General features: G+C 39.1%; 1 protein-coding gene across 1 annotated transcript in view; it reads left to right on the top strand.

Annotated features, from left to right (window-relative positions):
- The first annotated feature begins 9943 nt into the window (after positions 1-9943).
- GREB1 (growth regulating estrogen receptor binding 1) overlaps positions 9944-22462 on the top strand; it is a 108203-nt gene continuing 95684 nt past the window's right edge. The window contains 1 exon segment of the mRNA XM_050894621.1: positions 9944-9966. The gene's annotated coding sequence lies outside the window, so the exon portion shown is untranslated.

Here is a 22462-nt window from a genome sequence, read left to right on the forward strand (position 1 = left end):
TCTTAAAGATCCCTTCCAATCCAAACCATTCTATGGTTGAAGTTCTTGCTGCATATGAACACTGGTGTCTTTTATTGAAAAGGTTTATTGAATATTGTGTTCTTGGTAAGGTTTTGAAACTTGGCAGCAAGCCATCCCCCATCTGAAAGAATCTGATGGTTTCTAGGGAAAGATCTTAACAGAGCTTGCTGGAAATTTTTATCCATGCTGAGGAGTTTATAAACAGAAGAAGATTCCTGTTGCAAAAGGGCATTATTATATTTGTTGTTTGTATCTTTTGAGTTGCAGAAGAGGTGCAAAATTGCCTGACGTATTTCATTTTGTCAGCTTTAAATGTATTGAAAAGTTGAAATACATCCTAATAAGATGGTTATCTTTATATCTTGAGTTTCAAAGTGTCTTTGAAGTTTTTTTTTTACTTTAGGTAAATTGCAGTTTTTGTATTATTTAAAATCTATTTTATTATTTAATTTATCTCATAATATGAGAAAGTGTTCTATAGCACCTACTTGAAATTAGAGTAACTTGCTCTTATGTGTACACCGAGGCTTATGATCTAACACATTCACTGATGGCAGGGTTGTCTCTAGGTGCATAGAAGTCATTCTAGCCTAACAGGGAAGTGTTTGGGTTGGCAACTGCCATCCTTTCTTCCAGTTTCTCACTCTGCCTTGTAGCAGTGAGAACATGAAATGGCTGAGAAATGTTGGGGCACCTGTTCTGTGCTGAGGGAAGGGTAGAGGAGAAAGAGATTCTGGGAAGGTGAGTTACCTGCCACTGGGAGGCATACTGTAGGAGGGTGCTGGAAAAGCAGAAAACACTGGGAAAACTCAGGCAGTCATTTCCATTTTGGAGGCATCTGCGTTCCAACCATCCATGCTGTGCTTGTCCAGCCCTACTGCTTCCGTGTTTTGCCATTAGGGAGTAACACCCCTTGTGAACAGGTCCCAGCCCTCCAGCAAGGTTAGATCACCTCCATCCCCAGAGCATTAAAGCTAAGCAGACTTTTCTACCCTTCTCATCCTTCCCTTCCTCTCACTTTGCTACCACAAGCAAAATAGAAAGTAGCTATTAACACTGATAGAACAAAAGAATTTGCCATTGTGGAATGACAAAATTCAGTTTTGCCTACAATACTGAGGAAATCATTTAGGTTGGAAAGGACCTTTAAGATCATCGACTCCAACCGTAAACCTAACACTGCCAAGTCCCACTAAACCATGTCCCTACGTGCCACATCTACATGGCTTTTAAATACCTCCAGGGATAGTGACTCAACCACTTCCCTGGGCAGCCTGTTCCAGTGCTTGATAACCCTTTCAGTGAAGAAATTTCTCCTAGTATCCAATCTAAACCTCCCCTGGTGCAACTTGAGGCCATTTCCTCTCGTCCTATCACTTGTTACTTGGGAAAAGAGACCGACACCCGCCTGGCTACAATCTCCTTTCAGGCAGTTGTAGAGAGTGATAAGGTCTCCCCTCAGCCTCCTTTTCTCCACCTTGAGATGGTTCTGATCAGAAGGCAAATTCTAATAAATAATAATAAATTATTTGATTGTAAATTTCACATTTATCTAACGATAAACCCTAGCAAAGAAAAAAAAAAAAAAGAGTGGAGAGGTATCTTCTTTATTGCACCGAATCATAGAATCATACAATAGTTTGGGTTGGAAGGGACCTTTAAAGGTCATCTAGTCCAACCCCCCTGCAATGAGCAGGGACATCTTCAACTAGATCGGGTTGCTCAGAGCCCCGTCCAACCTGACCTTGAATGTTTCCAGGGATGGGGCGTCTACCACCTCTCTGGGCAACCTGTTCCAGTGTTTCACCACCCTTATCATAAAAAATGTCTTCCTTATATCTAGTCTAAATCTACCCTCTTTTAGTTTAAAGCCATTACCCCTTGTTCTATCACTACAGGCCCTCCTAAAAAGTTTGTCCCTATCTTCCTTGTAAGCCCCCTTTAAGTATTGAAAGGCTGCAATAAGGTCTTCCCGAACCCTTCTCTTCTCCAGGCTGAACAACCCCAACTCCCTCAGCCTTTCCTCATAGGAGACGTGCTCCAGCCCTCTCTCTGATCATCTTCGTGGCCCTCCTCTGGACCTGCTCCAACAGGCCCATGTCTTTCCTGTGCTGAGGGCCCCAGAGCTGGATGCAGTACTCCAGGTGGGGTCTCACCAGAGCAGAGTGAAGGGGGAGAATCACCTCCCTCGACCTGCAGGCCACACTCCTTTTGATGCAGCCCAGGATACGGTTGGCTTTCTGGTCTGCGAGCGCACATTGCTGGCTCATGTCCAGCTTTTCATCCACCAGTACCCCCAAGTCCTTCTCTGCAGGGCTGCTCTCATAATGGTAATCGAATTACCATAATCCTATTCCTCTCATTTCACCAAAAAAAAAAATAAATCTGTTTTTCTAACTATATTTCTTGATCTAACAAAGATGTTATCTCTCTTTACAAGTTTGACTTGACTTTGTAGTCTGATACCATGTCTTTGAGCTTGACTCTGGAACAGCTGGGGTAATTTCTACTACTCGTAGCCAACCTCTAGCTGAGGTGACACACTCAGTTTCTTAGACACATTTGTTTATAGCTGTATTTAATAACCTTTTTCCAGGAATAATCAGACTGGCATGTTACCTAACTAAAATACAGGCATGTGCTTTGAGTTTTGATTACCTTTAGTCACATGCATGGGGATGCCTGTGTTTTGGCTGTGTAATAGGCATGCCATATGACTGAAAATGCTTAAGAAAGACGTTAATTTTCTCTACTGTCACAGTGACATATTATGGTGATTGTTGTTGCTGGGTTTTTTGGTTGTTTTGCGGTTTTGGTTTTTTTTTTTTTTTAAGAAGTGATTGGATGTGTATCCATCCTGCACTAGAAAACAAGTGCTTTTTGGTTATGAGTGCTAGTCCGGATGAGGAGTGGGCAAAACGCTGTATCCTAGAAAGAGAGGGAAAGAAAAGGCTATGGGCCAAATTAATTATTCCCGTAGGGTGGATCACTCTGTAGGCTGTATATTGAGTACCTGGGATTCATAGGATTAAAAGGAGTGCTTTTGAAGAGACAAGTTAAGAGTTTCATGCAACATCTAGACATAAAAACTGGACAGGATTTCTTTCCTCGGATAATGACTAGAATGTTTTAAATAGCTGTGAAGTGTCTTGCGTGGTTTCTGTAAGGGTGTCAAAGATGGCTTAGTTCCTAGCATTTCAACATTAACTGAGTTTTGTTGTAATTAGGGAAGTGGTGATTAAGTGGTGGTTAACTTCATCGGTTACTAAGAATCTGATGCTTAGTGTCATTTATAGTTTGTGAATGTGTCCAGTGCTAACTTCAGAATACACCATGCAGATTTTTTTTCATTTCCAATAGATAGTTAAATTATGTGTAATTTATTTCCTCATTCTTGTAGCTACCTAAATATCTCACTATTCACAGAAACCCATCCCCAAGATACTCTTTCTTTATCTGTAAAGGATATATTGGATATTTAGTATTTTTCTTTTAAATGTTATTGCTTATATAATTTATATTATCTCAGGTAATGTTTTTAACACGAGTAACAGAGAATTTTCTCACTAGTTTATTGAGAGGCTTAAGAAGACTGGAGGCCCACGCAGATACAAATTAAAAAAAACCTGATAGGCACCTAAAATGATTACTTATTGTGCTGGTTTTGGCTGGGATAGAGTTAATTTTCTTCATAGTAGCTAGTATGGGGCTATGTTTTGGATTTGTGATGAAAACAGTGTTGATAATTCAGGGATGTTTTCATTATTGCTGAGCAGTGCTTACACAGTCAAGACCTTTTCTGCTTCTCACCCCACCCCACCAGCGAGTAGGCTGGGGGTGCGCAAGAAGTTGGGAGGGGACACAGCTGGGACAGCTGACCCCAGCTGACCCAGGGGATATGCCATACCATATGACTTCATGCTCAGTATATAAAGCTGGGGGAAGAAGAAGGAAGGGGGGGATGTTCGGAGTGATGGTGTTTGTCTTCCCAAGTAACCATTACGTGTGATGGAGCCCTGCTTTCCTGGAGATGGCTGAACACCTGCCTGCCAATGGGAAGTAGTGAATGAATTCCTTGTTTGGCTTTGCTTGCGTGCACGGCTTTTGCTTTACCTATTAAACTGTCTTTATCTCAACTCACGTGTTTTCTCACTTTTACCCTTCCAATTCTCTCCCCCATCCCACCGAGGGGGACTGAGCAAGCAGCTGTGTGGTGCTTAGTTGCCGGCTGGGGTTAAACCACGACACCTATGATCAATAATGCAAAATAAATATTGACTCGTATCAGAAAGTGAATTCTTGAAGGCAGACTTGCCTTTTGTTTGAACATTTTAATCACACTGAGTATCTGTAAACTTTTAGAAGAAGCTTCTGTATATTTTACTTAAAACAGGAGAACACCGCGTCTTAGTGATTATAGATGAATTGAAATCCTGTGCTAAAATTGATGCCTGAGCTGGAATGATCCGGCTCCTGGCTGGTGTTAGATGTGTAAAGCAGGCACTTGCTCTGTTCATACAGAGAATGAGTCTTCTGGACTAGCTCAGAATTTCATGGCTGCCATGACAACCCTTGGGCTGTTCCACAGATCTGTAGACTCTGCTCAGAAACCTGGGCATCTGCCAGAAATATAATTCTGCTGTTTAAGTTGGACAGGCAATCACTGTCTTTTGCTTCTGGAGTTCATAGTGTAGCTGTTCTAACAAAGCCAAGAACCTGCTTTGGTGGTCTATCCTTGGAAGTTGAGAGGAACAGTCAGCCTTGAGGGAAAATACCATTTATTTGCTAATTTAACTCTGTTAAGAACTTGGATACTTTTGATCTAGCTCCACACCAATGCCATTTATTACATCTTTGCAGTGGTATATGATTTACAAACTGCCTATGCAGAAGTAGCGGAGATTGTTAGAAGTGTCTGAGGTAGAAGACTTGTGCTAAATATGGCTGATGAAAATGTACAGATATTTGAAGACTTTATGTTGTGGCTACATTAAGGTATAACAAACAAAAATTCACTACATGATTGTATCTTTAAATGTTATGTGATGTACTGTTTTAAAACATTTAGCATCTTTATGAAACTTGGTTGCCTCTGAATTATTAAATCGATGTTTTATGTATGTGAAGATTTTTCATCTCACTTTACTAAGCAAATTGCTAGAAATGTGATTTATTAAAAGGACACAGGAGAGTACACAGAAAACGTTGCTTCCTAAGAATATGTGGTACCAAAGTATGTTGTTTATATTCTGTCCATGACAATGGACAGTAGGAACATCAAGTTTCAGGAAGAGTTTAAAAAACAGAAGTGTAAAGTAGTGCCCTCTCTGGAGTATCCATTTGTAAGAAACAGTTTGGAGAATTCCTGTCCTGCAGATATCCTGCATCTGAGTTGCCCACTGATGGACCAAACTCCATGTGTTCACTGAAGTAATTTTTGAAGCCTTTGATAGTTTTGACTGCTGTTACATTCTGCAGCAGTGAGTTCTACAATTTAATTATAAGTTGTTTGAAAAAACAAATTAATTTTGTTTCACATATGCTACCTAATCATGTCATTGGGTGCTCTGTAATTCTTGTTATGAGAAATTGGAAGAACTTCTTTTCAATTCACTTTTTCCATATTATTCTCAACTTCATAGATCTTTATCAGCTCAGTTACCTATTTTCCAATTTGAAGACTCCTAGCCTATGTAATCTGTTTTGTCTGGAAGTTATTTCAAATCTGTAGTCACTCTTCTATGTTGCTTTTCTGTTCTGCTATCTGTAGTCACTCTTCTATGTTGCTTTTCTGTTCTGCTATAGCCTTTTCAAATGTTGTGACATTTGAAAGGAAGAAAGCTGTAATTTGAAAGGAAAAAAAAAAGAAAGGGAAAAAAGGAAAATTTTTTTCCCCCAACATGAGGATAGTAAAGCAGTGGAACAGGCTGCCTGGAGAGGTTGTGTAGTCTCCATCCTTGGAGTTTTCCAAGACACGACTGGATAAAGCCCTTGAGCAACCTGGCCTCATCTCATAGCTGACCCTTCTTTGACTGGGCTAGACACCTCCTGTGCTCCCTTGGAACCTGAATTATCCTATGATCCCATGACCAGCCATGCAGGCAGTATACAAGAAGTCTACAAGTATAGACTTAATACAATGTCAAACTGATATTTTCTTCTTTATTCTCTATTCTTTTCCTAATGCTGTGTGTGCCTTTTTGACAACTAGTGAGCATTGAGCTGATGTTTTCAGAAAACTGTCTGCAGTGCTCAAAGACCTCTTTACTAAGTGGGTAAGAGTCCATCATTATCCACATACAGTTAGCAGCTGCAGCAAGAGCAGAGAAAAAAGAGCATCAAAAGGTGGTGTTGTGAAGTGTGGCTTTGGAAGCAACATCCCTCCATTCTCTCTGTGCTGAGTTACTTCCCTGAACTTGGACAAAAGCAGGTAGTGAGGAGGAAGTATCTTTGGGATTGCCTGGTTCTGTGGCTGCTGCTGTTGGCTGAAGCATGGGCAAAAACATTGGTTGAAAGAGAAAGAGTTGTCTACTGTGGGGGGAAAGGATTGCACTTCGTGCCACTAGCACGTCCATTGCCCCTGGTATGCTCCTGCACTGGAGAGACTGAGCAGAGCTGGACCCAGCTTTAGTTCCCTGACCGGTGCTGGTGGCTGCTGCCTTCTGCCTGAGCAGCCTTACACCATTCTTTCTTCGCCCACTCTCTGGATAGGTAACTCTTCTGGCCAGCTGCTTTTGCTCTTCCACTGATCTCCAAATCTCTATAGAGTATCCATACTGTCAGCATCTTGCCTCTGACTTCTTCCTGCCCTGAGTGTCACTATGGCTTGCTAGAGCTACAAGGCAGATCTTTTATTGCACATCCATTGTTTTTCATTTATTAGTACTTAATTTAACCTGCCTTTTCAATCATCCACTACTATGAGATATGCCTGCAACATTTCACAGTCTATATTTGGGTACCCTGAATAATTTTCTGCCTTTTCACTGTTCTGCACTGTACAATGTATCAAGCTTTGTCACAGCAATGTTCACCTCCATCTCCAGATGACTGGTGAATATGCTGAGAGACAGTCCATCAGTCAGTCATTGGTGTCCCACTCATACATACCACTCTTCTGGTACTGAAGTTGGTTTAAGCTATACATGTCTTAAGCTATACATGTCTTACCTTATAGCTAGTAGTTCAGCAGCTTCATAAAAAACCTCTGGTCCTGGCGATACGTTACTTCCAAATGACCTGTCCATTCTAAAGCTTCCTTTGCTGACCATCAGGAAGAAGTTCTGACCTTCAGAAGTTGTGCTGACATGTGACATCTCTGGAGCATTCTAGAAAAACATCTAGCTGATTTTGTAGAGATCTTTTAGCACCAAGATAGATGAGAAATCTGATTCTCTCTCCTTTCTTTTTTTTACCTTTTTTATTTTTAAAGTTTACGTGTTGTTAAAATAAAAACTCATTCAAATTATGAGCTCTGACTTAGTCCTCTTATCAACTGCAACACGAACAGCATCAGTTTGAGATGATTACTCATACTTATCTGGAGATTGTTGCTGTAATGATTGTAAGGATTGTTTCTGGTCTGAAAACTTTGTTGCACACATGAAGTTCTGAGCGACTTTCTGCTACAACTTAGGAGTGGTACTCTTGTCCTTTTGGGTTGGTAAAGGCTATTGGAAAGTAGTGTGTATACTGAAGGTTGGTAGTAAATATTTCCACACGTAGTGCAAGGTGGCACTAGTTCTTAAAAAGCATATTGCAGCCCACAACTCAGGAAGGAAAGTCTTGATGCTGGCAGTCTGGCTAATTGTCAAAAGTTATCCAGACATTCAGGTCTACTTTGCCTTGATTTTTGAAGAAGCTCTGCACTGGTTTTAAGACATGAGATTAATTTGGTTCTTTGAATTAGGTGAGACACACTGAGGTGCAAGTCTCTTGAGCATGAAAATAGGCAGCACGCCCTTTTACTGCAGCACAACACTGTAGCTCATTTCTGAGTATTGAATGTAAGTGTCAGATTCATTTGGTTAAGTTTAAACAATTTGCTGAGAGCTGCACTTGCTGTGCCTTCAAGAGGGAGAGGGGATAGAACACTGTGCTGTGATATAGGTCTTGCTGCAGAGGAGAAGGTGGAAGAAGCTGCTCGATTGAATCACATGCTGAGCGTATGAGATTTGGCAAGTCTGGATTATAATTTTTTTTGAAGTCTTCATTTCTGGACAAAATGATTGAGATGGTTATGACAGAGTAAATAGAGTAGTTCCTTAATTTCATTTCAGTCATTATCATTCTCAAGCTGGATCAAATCTGTGTTGTTTGCACTAGTTACTGAGCTTGTCCTAGCACTGAATGAAGATAAAGACTATGTTCTGATTCTTTTCAGATTGATCAAGAGTTTTACGAAGATTGATCAATAGATTATTTTGATACGGCAAATGTTGCTGTTGTGCTCAAAGAGCCTCCTTAGAAGGTATCTTTCTTTTATTTGTGAGATGATCCAGGGAATGTGAGCAGTTGTTTCTCTGCCCTGTGGACCACCTTTTGCTGACCTTAGATGTGTCATGCCTCCTAGTTGCCCTATGAGGCCACGAACAATGAAGAAACATGGGCTAGGATATCTAAAGTTTTAAGATAACTTGTAATTACTACACCTTCATTCTGTCTGGCCTTGGCCTTGCAGTAGCTGACTTGCTGCTTCATTTTAGGCAGTCAGTAAAACAGACCTCATGAAGTAAGTGCCTAATACATCTTCATATATCACCGGAGAGAGTCAGGTGCCTCTCAAGGCCTCCAGAGGGAGATCCTGTCCACTTAACTAAAGTGTTTAACCTTAAGCAGACAAGATCTTTTAGAAGTCTTCAGCATCACCTACCTCTCTCCATAGTCTCTGTAACAAACATGAACACTTTAGAAGGACTGGTTTAAAGCGTGTCTAAAATTAGGTCCTTAAGAAGAACATGCTGGCTAGCTGTAATTATATGTGATTTTTGGAAGCTGCGTACTGGTCACCTGAAGGTGCTTCTAGTTATCATAACTGCTGAAAGTGAAAAAAGACCACTTGAACACATTTATCATTCAAGCCGAAAAGTCAGAGGACTTGTGCCTGTGTTTTCCATGACCTTAAAGGTGATTATTTCATAGCTCATAATCTTAAAAAATACCACTGGTTACTTTTTCACTGTCATTTACTTTTGCATCATCAGATTATACTGGTATTTAAGTCTGGCTTTGCAGGGGAAAAGTTTGGAAGCTTCTTTAAAAAAAGCTGTTTAGAATAAGGATCGAGAAACAAAGAGCATAAACAATAGGTAAGCTGGATTTGGGAGATAACTAGCTATCCAGGGCACTTTTCTTTAATCTGTATAGATCTTTTAAACTAATCTCCAAGTGGCAGGCTTTGCCTACTGTGACTAGATTTCTTTCACACACAGATAAACCCCCAAAGTTTCCAGTTTCTCCAGAAGACTTCCACTTTCCCTTCATATCCCTGGTCTTCCCTGTGCATCTTCTGTTTTATAACTCTTTTTTTCTCCTAGGGCTGCTGAAATTGTCTGCGCTTTAGACCCTAGAGCCAAATAAGGCATGTCTAGTTGGGAAGATACCATATTCAGTGGGAAGCAGGGGTGAGGATGCATGAGGCTGATGAGGAAAAGGCAGGGGGGAAGGGTGAGGGGGTTGTATTCTTGACCTTAGGTAGCCGGTGCTGAGAGGTAGCGTATTGTGTTGAAGCACAGACAGAACTAGAGTTTGTGGATGGGAAGGAGGGAGCAAGGAGGAGGGAGGAGGAAGCTGGGACAGCGAGGGGGGAGGAGGAGAGAGCAGCATCTCTATCTTTCTTTGCAGACCACGCTGCTAAACACCGAGGGGAGGCTCATGCTTCCCTAATATCCATCACTCCCTGCTTCCAACGTGGTCACAGACAGAGCAACAAAGAGGGTCTCAGAGGTAAGATCCTTGCAACTTGCAAAGCTGTAGCATCTGCCAAAATAAGGAGAAGCAACAGCAACAATACAGAGAAAAGATTATCAGCACCTGGGAATGCTCAGAGACGGCAGGGGGGTAACTGGAAGCCCAGGTCCTCTGAAGGCTAAGGAAGTGTTAGTAGCAGCAGCAGCAGCAGCAGCAGCAAGCAACAAGAACGGAGTAAGAGGGGAGCAGATCAGGTCCGACTGGATCAGGATACCAGCTAGCAATATTCAGCAGTGGGCAGTTTGTGTTCCAACTGCCTGTGTAGAAAGAGGAGAGGACAGAGTAGAACTATGAAAGCAAATGCTCTGATACCTGAAATACATGGCTAAATAAGGCTTAACAAAATATATGAGTGGTTTATTTACTCAAAATGTAGTTCTGGAGTGAACAAAACAATTCATTAATTTGTGCATGTCAGAAGAAAAAATATAAATGAAAAGCAAAGCTAAAGTCTGCATATTGTTTTGACTTTTTTACATGAAAGTTTGATTTTTCATTTTAGGACAATGTTTCGGTTCAGAAATGCATTTAAAGAGAAAAAAAGGCAAAACACCCAAATGAAATCGTTTTTTTTCTGAGTCAAACAAAATGGGCTGTTTGACAATTATTGTAAAAAAATACTTGTGATACGAAAATAAGGTATGCTGTTTGACCTGAGAAATACATTTAGAAAAAAACAACATAGTTTTGTACTGGCCTGAAATGAAATTTATAATTATGTTTGATTCATCCACTGAGCCTAAAAAATCAGCAATTTGGTTAGGTGTATTTATAAAGTGAATTGTTTATTTTTAGTTGCGGATACTGGAAGCTTAGATGAAGGAGACAGAAAGTATAGCATCTATACACTGGAGAAATTGATGCTTGCTTTTTCCTTGTGCTTTGTCTCCTTTACTTTACTTTTTGAGGTATGAGCTACCTTGGTTTTTATCTAACACCTCATAGACACTTTTGAAAATTATTAACTAATAATGGCAGTAATGTCAGTGTTTGTTGTTAAACATGTTGAACCAACTACAAAGAAAATGAACAGTGGCTTGTATGTCTTATGAATAATAGTCTTTAGGATTTAACATCTTTTTTTCACTATGAAACATACAATCAGTCTCCAAAGGTGGACATTCTGGAATATTTGTGCTTAATTGGAAGTTTCTGTGTTTTCATCTCCACACTAGGTAACTAAAATAGCTGTAGTGAGTTGATTTGGTATGTGAGTGAGGAAGTTAGAACCACCATTTTCTGCTGCCTTGGGGAACTTGGAGATGGTGGACCTGATTTTGATTTGCTTTTTCATCAGTGTAAATTTACTGGTACAAGTGTACATGGGATCAGCACCAGGTTCTGTACTGGTCTACTTCGTCATTGCCTCATTTTTCTTATAAAAGAGAGAAGAGCCACATCACAGCAATGGGACTTTTCTTTCACCAGTTTTTACAATGATGTTAATTGCTATTTCAGGACTTACAGTTCTGTTATTACTTTCAAACAATAAGTAACAGTCTGACTTCAGTCACCTTATCTGGTGCGATAGTCGGCAGCTCTAGCTTCGAAATTGACTTCAGTCAGTAGAGAATCAGGGTTTTTATTAAAAAAGAAAAACCAAAATAACTTCTTTTCCTGTCAGCCTACCCCCGTGCTTACACAACCAGTTTTATTTTTTTAATCTATCTTTTGGTTTGCTAACTGCAGGAATGCCTGATATATTTTTGAAACCTCTTGTTCTGGCTTGTCCTTAATGTACAACTGTTTAAGAAAACCTCAAATTAATTGAGGCCTTAAAAGTGATCTTTTGTTTCTTTAGAAAAACTAAACTTCTTACATACAAAATTGCCTAATTTTTGGTTTGTTTTTTTTTTTTTTTTTGTATTTGACTGCAGTTTTGATTTTCTGTGGCTTCTGCTAAAGAAATGGAATGTTCTCCCTTTGGAAAGGTTTAACTGTGTTATGTGCATAAAAAAACAATAACAAACCTAACACAAATCAACTACTGTAGGTAAATTTCATTTGAAGCTAACGTTCTTTTCTACTTAGACAATAGTTAGCTATTGTTTTCTTAAAACAACCTTCTATGAACTGTATTGTTCTTGAAGTTTATAAGGGCTAGATGCAAAGCTCCCTGAAGTCAGGAAGAGACATTCCATTGACTTCAAATGGCTTTGGATCAGGCCTGTCACGTGAGATTAGCTCCTGACAGAAGATTTTATATGCACAAGCACAGAACAAAATGATTTAGGGATGGAATTTCACTTATGCCATGATCGTCTTTGCTTTGTGAATATCTGTTAGGCATTATGTTTTTGAAGCAATGCTTCATTTATTTTGTGTTAAAAATGTCTATATTCCTTGGTATTGTGAATATACAGTTTTGCAGAAATTTTCATTTAACTTAGGTCTCAAATCTATTGTCTATTTGTGTCTATATTTAAAGACTTTGTTAAGGGAGTCTGTCTTGGGATACAATAGTTAATCTCTTAGATGAGATTTTATAACCTCAATAATACTGTGCATAATACAGACAAAGTTAAGGAAAGAGTTTTCTAATGTGAAATAGCAAGTTAAACAATGGTTTGAATTCTATTTTTGTTAAACTAAAAGAACATATTCTGTATAAGAAACTAATGGCTTCCATAGTTTCTCTCTTAAAAAAAAACACCTGCCCCCCAAAACCCAGAAGAGATTGCTCTATAAAATGTGAAAAGTGGCAAGTCAGTTTGACATTTGCAGTTTTTCTGCATTTGAAATTTATGCAACTTATGCAATGTAAAAGTAACCATGAGAAAAACATGTTTTATATAACAAAATAAAACAGGAGCATTTTACAGCACGTGTTATGTAAGGCCAAATTTGGATTAGGAAGTTGTAAACTTTCAAAGGTGATTCTTGTTAAGGAATGAAAGCCTGTCAGACTCCTAAACACTCTAGTGATGCTGGGCATAATGATCTTTAGGGAAAAATTGCCTTCGGTTCTTATTGATGGTGGCTCTTCTAATGAATACAAAGTCTGCACAGCGAATGATAAGTGATCTGTCAGTCCTTTTTTCACCGTCATACAAAATAAAGCATTTACTCTCAGCTGAGATCAGGCACAACCATGGGTTTATTTCATGTCAATAAAAGCTACATGAAGGGGCATAAAAGGCTAGTGTAACTAACAACCACCAAAATCTACATACAAACATCCCTACTTACACAAAAACATGAGTGCATTTGTGTATTACACGCATGCACAGGGAAAGCATTGAATCTTTAACTGCAGCTGAAAATTCTTTGCTTTTTTCCCACTTTGTGGTTAATGATTCAGTCAGTCTGCAAATCTGACTAACTCTTTAAAACTTCTCTTATACAGACTGTGACAGGAGAAACTGTAATTTACTAAGGAAATTTAAATGTGTCACTTATGCTCATTTTGTAGATATTTGTAGCTGTTCCTTTATAATTACACCTAAGGATTCCAAAGAACTTTGATTTGATTTTTAGTTTGCCTTCATTTGCCATTATCCATGTGTTCCCTTTCATGCTTGAATGTTTATGTGAGGAATAAAGGAAGTCTAAGAAGTAACATAGCCAGTGGTGTATTTCTGAAGAAACAGTAGAAGAAAGTTGGCATTTAGACATTGTATATCTTAGAAAAAAATGCTGTAAAATATAAATACTGAATGAGTGTTATATGAAGAAAAAATCCTTTTTCTAGCTAAACAGCACAGCAGTATTTTATGTACTAAAAGCAATCTGTAATGATGTTGGAGGCATATTTTGTGTAATTATGCAGTAGATAGAAATGAAAAATTATTTGTAGAAAGTGTATTAACACCACAGTCATAAAAATAGGCAGTACTGACAAAGAATTGCCTCAAAGATGTATTTATAGGTACGAGAATTCATCCCGATACTTAGCTTATTGACTCTTTTAACACTTTTTGTGTTGTTTTAAATGGTTGCCAGCAAAATCTATCCTTGTTCTTAACCTAGCTGTCTTATTTTTTAGAGCGCCTTAGTAAGAAAGTGTGGGGCTAGGTCTTCTGTTTTTATGAGAGGGAGAAAATACATAGATTTCGTCTTTTGGGATCAGAAATTTTTATTTCCACAACGTTTCTTATCCCTTTTCCAAGGATAAACATTTATTGAAAGTAAAAATAATGGTCTGATCCTGTCCTGTGAAGTTCTAGTGTTATTATACAGTTCTTTGGAACGATAAGCTAGTTTCTAATGATTATGACTGCACTTCTATTATGATTTCATCATACAAGTCCTCATCTACAGGGTATATCTATCAACTGCAAGAGGACTTGAATGGGTATATAGACAAGTTTAAAAGCACTGGTTTTTCTTCTATCAACTAGAAGTTTAGTGCATTAAAAAAGGAAAGTATAGTCTCTTCTGATTTGGAACCACATTTTCACATGTTTTCAAAATCTCTGTACTCTCCCAGTTGCTGTATAAACTAGAGATTAAAGTAGCAAAGTAATACCCCATACACAAAGCGGTCAAACCATACACATGGAGTGGTGGATAAAACCACAGATGTTACTGGTGTAATAATTCAGGATGTTACTTGTAATAACAGTAGTGAAAATATTTTTGAACACAAGAATGATTTGGAAGTTGCTGAAAAGTTATAAAGATTGTTTCATCCTAGTCTGACATCTATTTTCATTATTTTCACCTCAGAGGTAATGAAATGGTTGATTTATTATGTAAATGCATTTGTTTTTAAAGAAAAAATTTGTGGCTTACTTGATGGCAACGGAAAGGATGCTCTAGTTAAGTGAGGGATCCAGATCTCAGTGGCATTTTTGTATAGATGGAACTATAAATGGTTTGGGTCCCAGTTGTTCAAAACCCATGCATGAATATGCTGTGGAGATATGCATAGACATACAGATGTAAATTCGGTTCAATCATTCCTGCCATCTGTGAAAAAGTCACTTGCCACTCCCATTTGAGGAGGAAATGCATCTAGATGCCAGCCAGTTCAGACTTGCTAGAATATATCTGACTTTGATGAGTAGTTTTCAGTTTTATCATTTTATTCAATTAAAAATCTTCTGTCAACAAGTGTATATGTTGCTATACACTTCATTGTTCTCTCCCATGTTCTGCTATATTCCCACATTTTTTGTCATCTTTTGTGTAAAGAAGAGCATAGCATTCACATAAGTGGTAATTATGTTTCTGCTGCTCAGAAGGGCCTTGAAGGAAGAGCACCTTAAAAGAAAGGAGATAAGCCAAGTCTTGTCTTCTCAGCGTGTGACAAACGTTTGACCCAATATCCAGCCCCCCAGCTATGATGCAAGCATCTTGCACACTTACAGTGCAGCATTATAATATGTCTCCTGCTTTGAAGTTCACGTGATGCTGGAAAAGCAGGAGAGCAATCTTGGTGATGTACTGTAGTACTCTGCCTCACAGTGGGGTCCCCATTTGAAAGACCATTTAGAAGGAATATTTCCTAGGCAGTGGCATTAGTCCAATCCCATGTGTGTGATACATGGCCCAGCACAGTGGGGCCCATGAGATATCGACCAGGCCTACTCATGCGAGAGGGTGGCTGAGCAAAAAGCAACGTGCAGTGCACATTCTGTATTTAGAAGAGCTTGCAAACACCTGGAAAAGTCTCCTTAAACTCTGTGAAGCAAATCTGGGTGCAGAATCAGAGAGATGGTGTTTGGAAAGCTCTGGTCTTCCACTGATACTGCAATCCATTCTCTAGGGACAAATAGGCTTCCACAATGTGAAACGAGGGTGCAGCTCCACAAGGAGAACTTGCTGTAGTTTTAATATTGTTGATGGATTATTGTGGAATTTACTGTCTCATATATAATCTGAGTGTATTGGAATGTGTTTCCTCTTGCCATTTAAAGGATTGTTTAGAAAGTTATTTTTGAATTAGCTGAAAATTTATTTTTGTCTAGCGATGCTTGTCTAGGTCTTGCTCAGATTGAAAAAAGAAATTGTAAGTATCCAGCTTTCAGGTTAGTAAGGTCAATCTCCTTTTACGTCCTAGGCACGAGTCATAAAATCACAAAGGAAGATTATATTGTGGAGTTTGATATCGGTAAATCTTCTGTTTTAATTCTTACCACTGAAGAGGATGCTGTGTACTGTTGCTCCAGGTCAGTTACTGACAGCTTTGAACAGCTGAGTTCTGAACCACTGCTTAGATCCTTCTGACTTTTACTGAGTTTTGGTACCAGACCTCAGAATTCATCAATAAATATTGGGTGTTGCTCTGCAGCCATATGTGACAGGTTCAGATTGCTGTGGTAGATTCCCAGACATTTATCTGTCATGTCAGCAGAAATTGATAACAGACTCTTTGAAAGTCCATTTCTTTTTATGTAATACTTGTGAGAGCGCCATCATACTGTACACTTTCTTGCTTATGGAGCTCTTTAGAGGAAATCTGGATACAGGAAAGAAGCTATATACTAAAATCATAGAATCATAGAATATCTCAAGTTGGAAGAGACCCATAACGATCATCGACTCCAACTCCCTGCTCCTTGCAGGACTACCTAAAACTAAACAATATGACTTAAGAGCGTCTTCCAGACGCTCCTTGAACTCTGACAGGCTTGGTGCTGTGACCACTTCCCTGGGGAGCCTGTTCCAGTGACTGACCACCCTCTCAGTGAAGAATCTTTTCCTCATGTCCAATCTGAACTTCCCCTGATGCAGCTTCATTCCATTTCCTCGTGCCCTATTGCTGGTCACCCCAGAGAGATTGGCACCTCCCCCTCCACTGCCCGCCTTGAGGAAGTTGTAGGCTGCCATGAGGTCACTCCTCAGCCTTCTGTTCTCCAGGCTGAACAAACCAAGTGACCTCAGCTGCTCCTCGTAAATCTTGCCCTCGAGACATTGCACCATCTTGGTCGTCCTCCTCTGGACACACTCGAATAGTTTGATGTCCTTCTATATTGAGGTGCCCAAAACTGCGCACAGCATTCAAGGTGGGGCTGCACCAGTGCAGTGTAGAGTGGGATAGTCACCTCCCTCAGCTGGCTAGCTATGCTGTGCTTGATGCACCCCAGGACACGGTTGGCTCTTTCGGCTGCCAGGGCACACTGTTGGCTCATATTCAACTTGCCATCAACCCAAAGCCCCAGATCTCTTTCCGCAGGGCTGCTCTCCAGCCTCTCATTCCCCAATTTGTATGTATAACCAGGACAACCCTTCCCAGGTGGAGAATCTGGCACTTGCTCTTGTTAAATTTCATACAGTTGGTGATTGCCCAGCTCTCTAGTCTATCCAGATCTCTCTGTAAGGCCTATTGACCCTTGAGGGAGTCCACAGCTCCTCGTAGTTCAGTATCATCGGCAAACTTACTTAATGTACATTTGATTCCTGCGTCCAGATCATTTATAAAAACATTGAAGAGCTCTGGCCCTAAAATTGAGCCCTGGGGAACCCCACTAGTGACTGGCCACCAGCCTGATGTAACCTCATTTACTATAACTCTTTGAGCTTGTCATCTTGCCTTTGAGAAGTTTGTCCTCAAAATGACAGATTTTTTTTCTATATGAAATAGAAGTTGTCCTATAATGTTACTGTATCTTGACCACCTTTGAACAGTCAGCTGTAAATTTCATAGTATTGTAAGTTAGAAAAAGCAACCAGCCTTTTTTCTCCATGCCTAAAACAGCAATAAAATTAATAAAAACATTAAATGAGTGAAATCATAACAACTTCCATTTTTAGAGTATCTTTCAGTTGCCTATGCTAGCCCGCTGATGAACATTAGTACCAATATTGCCGCTAAAGTTCACATGGCCCCAACTTGAACCATAGACTATTTCTTTTACAAATTGTACATGCATAAACAAGAGTTTACAGCCTAAACAGACAACATATGTTATGGATATATGTGTAAGTTACCGTGGCTTAGCTGCATGCTCGATCAGCTGCTCTGTCATAGTTACCCATGACTAAAAGCTTTTGCCTGTGAGTCTTTAATAAAGAAGAGACCATAGGTTACTTTGCACCAAGGCTTCACCACAGTCTCTATCTTACAAACTGTGTTTCCAGCCTTGTGCTCTACATTTCTTGGATTCTTCTGCCATTTCCTTCCTCTTCCATCAAACCTAATCATAATCTTCTTTTCTTTTTTTTTAAAAAGCTCCGTATACTATAATATATAAGTACATTTTGATACAATTCTTGGTACAATTCTTGGTGGGCTGGGAGAGTGAAAGTGGGGATTTTTGAAAGGCAAGCTATTAATTTCATGTACTTGTCTACAAGCAATCTTTACACTGACAATCCTACATCTTCCAATTTAACGGTCACATACAGAGGTTTAATACAAAAAGAAATAGGGCTCCTTTTCAGAAAAATAATAGGAGGAACAACTAGGAAAACAGGCAGTGTTGCTGTTTTCTGGGAAGATGTACTTAGCACTGGTGACAGAATAGAAGGGAAGTACAGTCAGCTCTCTTTTCCTTGGAATTATTAAACAGGCAGTGGGTTTGCTGATGCAAAAACTGGTGTTATTCATACCAGTTCAGATAGCTATGTTAATGAGGCTCTTTGGCTAATGGACCTGCTAGTCTTTAACGGACTTATCTTTGGCTCCACCGCTGATCATTCTTTTTTCTGTTATGCTCCTGCCATATATTTTTATAGCTTAATTCATGTATGTTTTGTATGATCTAGAATATTGCTTCATCTGATTAATTTTGCGCTCACATCCATCTGAGTAATCAAGCCATAACATCACTATCCATATGGATGCTTTTTGTATGGATGGCATATCTATCTAATGGGCTGCCTTCCCGTGTGGGCAAGGCAATGATTCCATGTACTGTATATATCAAATTAGATACCTGTTTTTATCTACAGTTTGGCTGATTAGTTAAAGTGCATAGAAAATGATAGTATTTTCCAGCTATAATGCAAGTCTTCTACTGAATTTAACACTGCAATATTTTGTAAAAAAGATGTGCTTATTAAAAAGCTAGATAATGACTTTATAATCGTTAATATAACCTGAAAATGCAAATGCTTCGTTATACCTATGCATTTTTAGCATTTCATTATTCCTGTGTCTTAAAGGATCCCTACAATCTCAAAAGGTCAATTTACCTTTTTCAATTTCACATGTATTAAAATATTAACATCTGTAAAATCTCAGGCAATGACTGTGTGTAGTCTTCTATAGATGTTAGTATATGTCTTTTCTTGTGTGTGTCTTGTTTTCTTTTATGCAGTGAAGTTTCCTGACACATTCTGATGCTTATTTTAGTTCTTTTCTTTCTGTTATGCAGCCAGCATTCCATATGCACAAGGGGAAGCCAAAGGCAGCTGGGGGATGCAACTGGGAGTATCAGTTGGTATGAAAAAGAGTGCAGCAAGTGGGGCAGGTGACCTGGCTTCTGAGTTCATTCCCAGGTTCCAGCCCACTGATGATGTTCACTGCATGAATGATGTTCTCTCTTGGGTTCTCTTTTACAGTAATTCAATGATTTCCCTCCAAGGCAAAACTTAAGCATTGTACTGGAGCTGATTTATTTCAAAGACTACTCCCACTAGGCAAAATGGATGACACAATTACTTATGACTTTCTTAATCCCACACAATTTTCTAATACTATTTAAATAGGTCTCTTACCCTGTGTGTAATGTGATGCAACATCCCGGTTCATGTATCACATGCTTTTAGTTCCATGCCAAAACCGTTGTTCTGATAAAAGCTGCAATACAGCCTGCATAATAATTGAATTAAACTGACTGGGGGAAAGACCACACACAAATAGTTATGTCAGGGCCGTGGAGGCCGAACAGAGGCCCAAAGACACTTTGGCCAAGCATCAAATGATGTGAACATGATCCTGCAGTGTGAACGCAAGCAATTCTCCATCCCTTGACATAAGGCCAGGCATCTTTTCCTGGGCCAGATGCTTTAAGCTGTAGAGGTGTAAGATTATGTTGACAGGCCAATTTGGATGTGAAGTAATGGTGTGTAGGAAGGCAGCAAGAAAGCAAAACTTTATGGATGGTGCTATCCCCATTTCAAATTAGCTATACTGCTTCACAGTCTTTTCACTGCTAGATGGCATTGCTTTTGCATGTAATTTGGTTTCTTTGGCAATGTGTTCACTTTCTAAAGAAAAAAGGCTATCTTGAATTCAAGCTAAATCTTATTAAATGTTGGAATGATCCCTTTAAACTTTGCAAATGAGGTCTTAATCTACAGGGAAAGCTTCCCTGAAGCTTGTTTTCCATTGTGTGCTTCTGTGGATCCAGGATGAAATAAATTTTTCTTTTTGAGGTGCATCTTTTGATATATCCAATTAGAAAGTGCTTACACAGTTGTGTTTGTTAGGTTATGTGATGAAAGTGTGGCAACTCTTAATGAAGTTGACACAATGGAGAAAGAATAGTCTGACAAATAGCAGGACTGCAAAGGAATAATCTATTCAATCTTATATCTTCTACCTACATCAGAATTGAGTGTAACTGCGGCCATAGAATTTGCCTACACTCAGGGCCATGTATAAAAGCACGCACCTGAAAATCTAGTGTGTTTTACTAAGGCTTTATTCACACATCCTCTTCCGACTGCAGCTGTGCTGGCTAAGAAGGTTCCTGCCCCTAGTACCTCATTACTGCACTTCTGTCAGAGGTTATCACAGGTGACTCTGCCAGCTGAGCTGCTCCTGTGCATGGCTCCTAATCTGTTCTGCTTGAAATGAATGGGGGTGGTGAAGATCTATTATTTTAACAGTTTTAACTTTTTTTACTAAAGAGGGTCAGGGATTGCTCATAGGAGCAACTATGTGGGTAAAACTGGCAGGGCAATAATTTCCAACATCAGAGCAGTAATGAGCCTCTATAAAAGTGGTTGTCAAAGCACAAGAGACCGAATATAGACACTACTTTGGCTGAACTCCAAATTTGTACATACTTATTGATCGTCAGTAAGTTTGTCTTGTTAGAGTTATTACTTACATATGTGATTTCATTTACGTATCTAGAGTGGGTTTTCAGCAGGACTTCCCATAATAAGGAAGAGAAGAAGGGTGTTTCTCTAGGTGTTTGCCTGGCTGAGCTTGTGCAGAAAATGTTGTTTAAATGCTGTAGGGAATGTATTGTGTTCTTAATGATGTTAGAGGACTCCCAGTGTCTTGGCTAGATGTGTATTATTTCTGTTTGACCATTTTGTTCAATTTTAATCCCTCAGAAAGGGGGAAAATGAAACTGCTTGATTAAAAATACCCATGGTCATCTCTGATAGTTTTGTGGAAAATGTGTTCTCTGAATATTCTGGAAGACAATGGGAAAATGATCCAATTATCAATCACACCGTGTGTACGGAGGAAAACATTTTGAAAAACATTAAAATTACATTTCTTTTTAAAATATGAACATGTAGAAATTGATATGAGTCCTTAAACTACAGCATGCACACCATTTAAAATGTGTACATTTATTGAGTGAAATTACATTAGCAAGCAACATCTGCATGTTAAAAGTGGAATTCTGTATGACACTGACTAGGTAGAAATACTGTGGGTGCATGCGCACAACGCGGCGTCATCAAGAAGCTTTAGACAGAGTGTTTTGTGAAAGAAAGTAGATGTTTGAGAACGGTTTCAAAACCAAAAAATTGAAAGTTTTTTCTCGTTGACACTTTTCCTTCCACTCTTTTTGTAAAATCTTCTTAGTGTTCCCACTGGTACATTAGGACACAAAGCAATTATGAAAAGCAAAAGAAATCCTGAGTTTATTGGCTAAATTTGGAAAGAATTTTTGACATGGCTGACCATCCTTCAAATAAGGATGTCAGAGTGCAGAGGTCAGGGTATAGAAGCCTTGGGATATCAAAAGGTGGTGAGAAGAATGGCTGGGATTTCCAGCAGCCTAAGAGTGCTCTTTTGTTTCTAGTGGTCAGTTGTCGAGGATGATGCCTGTGGACATCAAAGAAATGTCTAAACAGTGTTATCTAGGCTTGTCCTTTGCCCCCTGCCATGTAATGGGCCTCTTTTCAGGAAAACATTGGGAAAGCTGAGAAAGCGAGTTGTCCTATGCTAGTGCTATTAATTCAGCAAAAAAGCGGATCAATAACATTTGCACTAACCAGTAAAACAATCTGTTAGTTTCTAAAAATGCAGATTAGTCAAGCCTATAAATTATACATTGCACATCCAATAATCAATTTTAATGTTTTTTCATAATGTATATGTAATGAGACCTTACTCTTTAAAGAATTCCTTTTCTGCCTGCTTTGACATATTATGGAGAACTGTTCTGAGAAAACGAAACAGAACAAAACCCCCACCTTTCTTTAACACTTCGAAAGAAATTTGTTTTTTTTATTCATGGGTTGCATGTACTGAGGTATTTTTAAAGTAAAAAAATGAGCTCATATTTGATGCAATTCATGCTTAAAGCATTGACTTTGATGTCTGGAAGAGTTATGCCATCATTTTCAAGATGGATTGCTTTCCTCATCAACAAATAAAAGTTACAGTATC

The sequence above is a fragment of the Gymnogyps californianus genome, chromosome 3, assembly GCF_018139145.2.
Source record: "Gymnogyps californianus isolate 813 chromosome 3, ASM1813914v2, whole genome shotgun sequence".
In the NCBI taxonomy this organism is placed as follows: domain Eukaryota; kingdom Metazoa; phylum Chordata; class Aves; order Accipitriformes; family Cathartidae; genus Gymnogyps; species Gymnogyps californianus.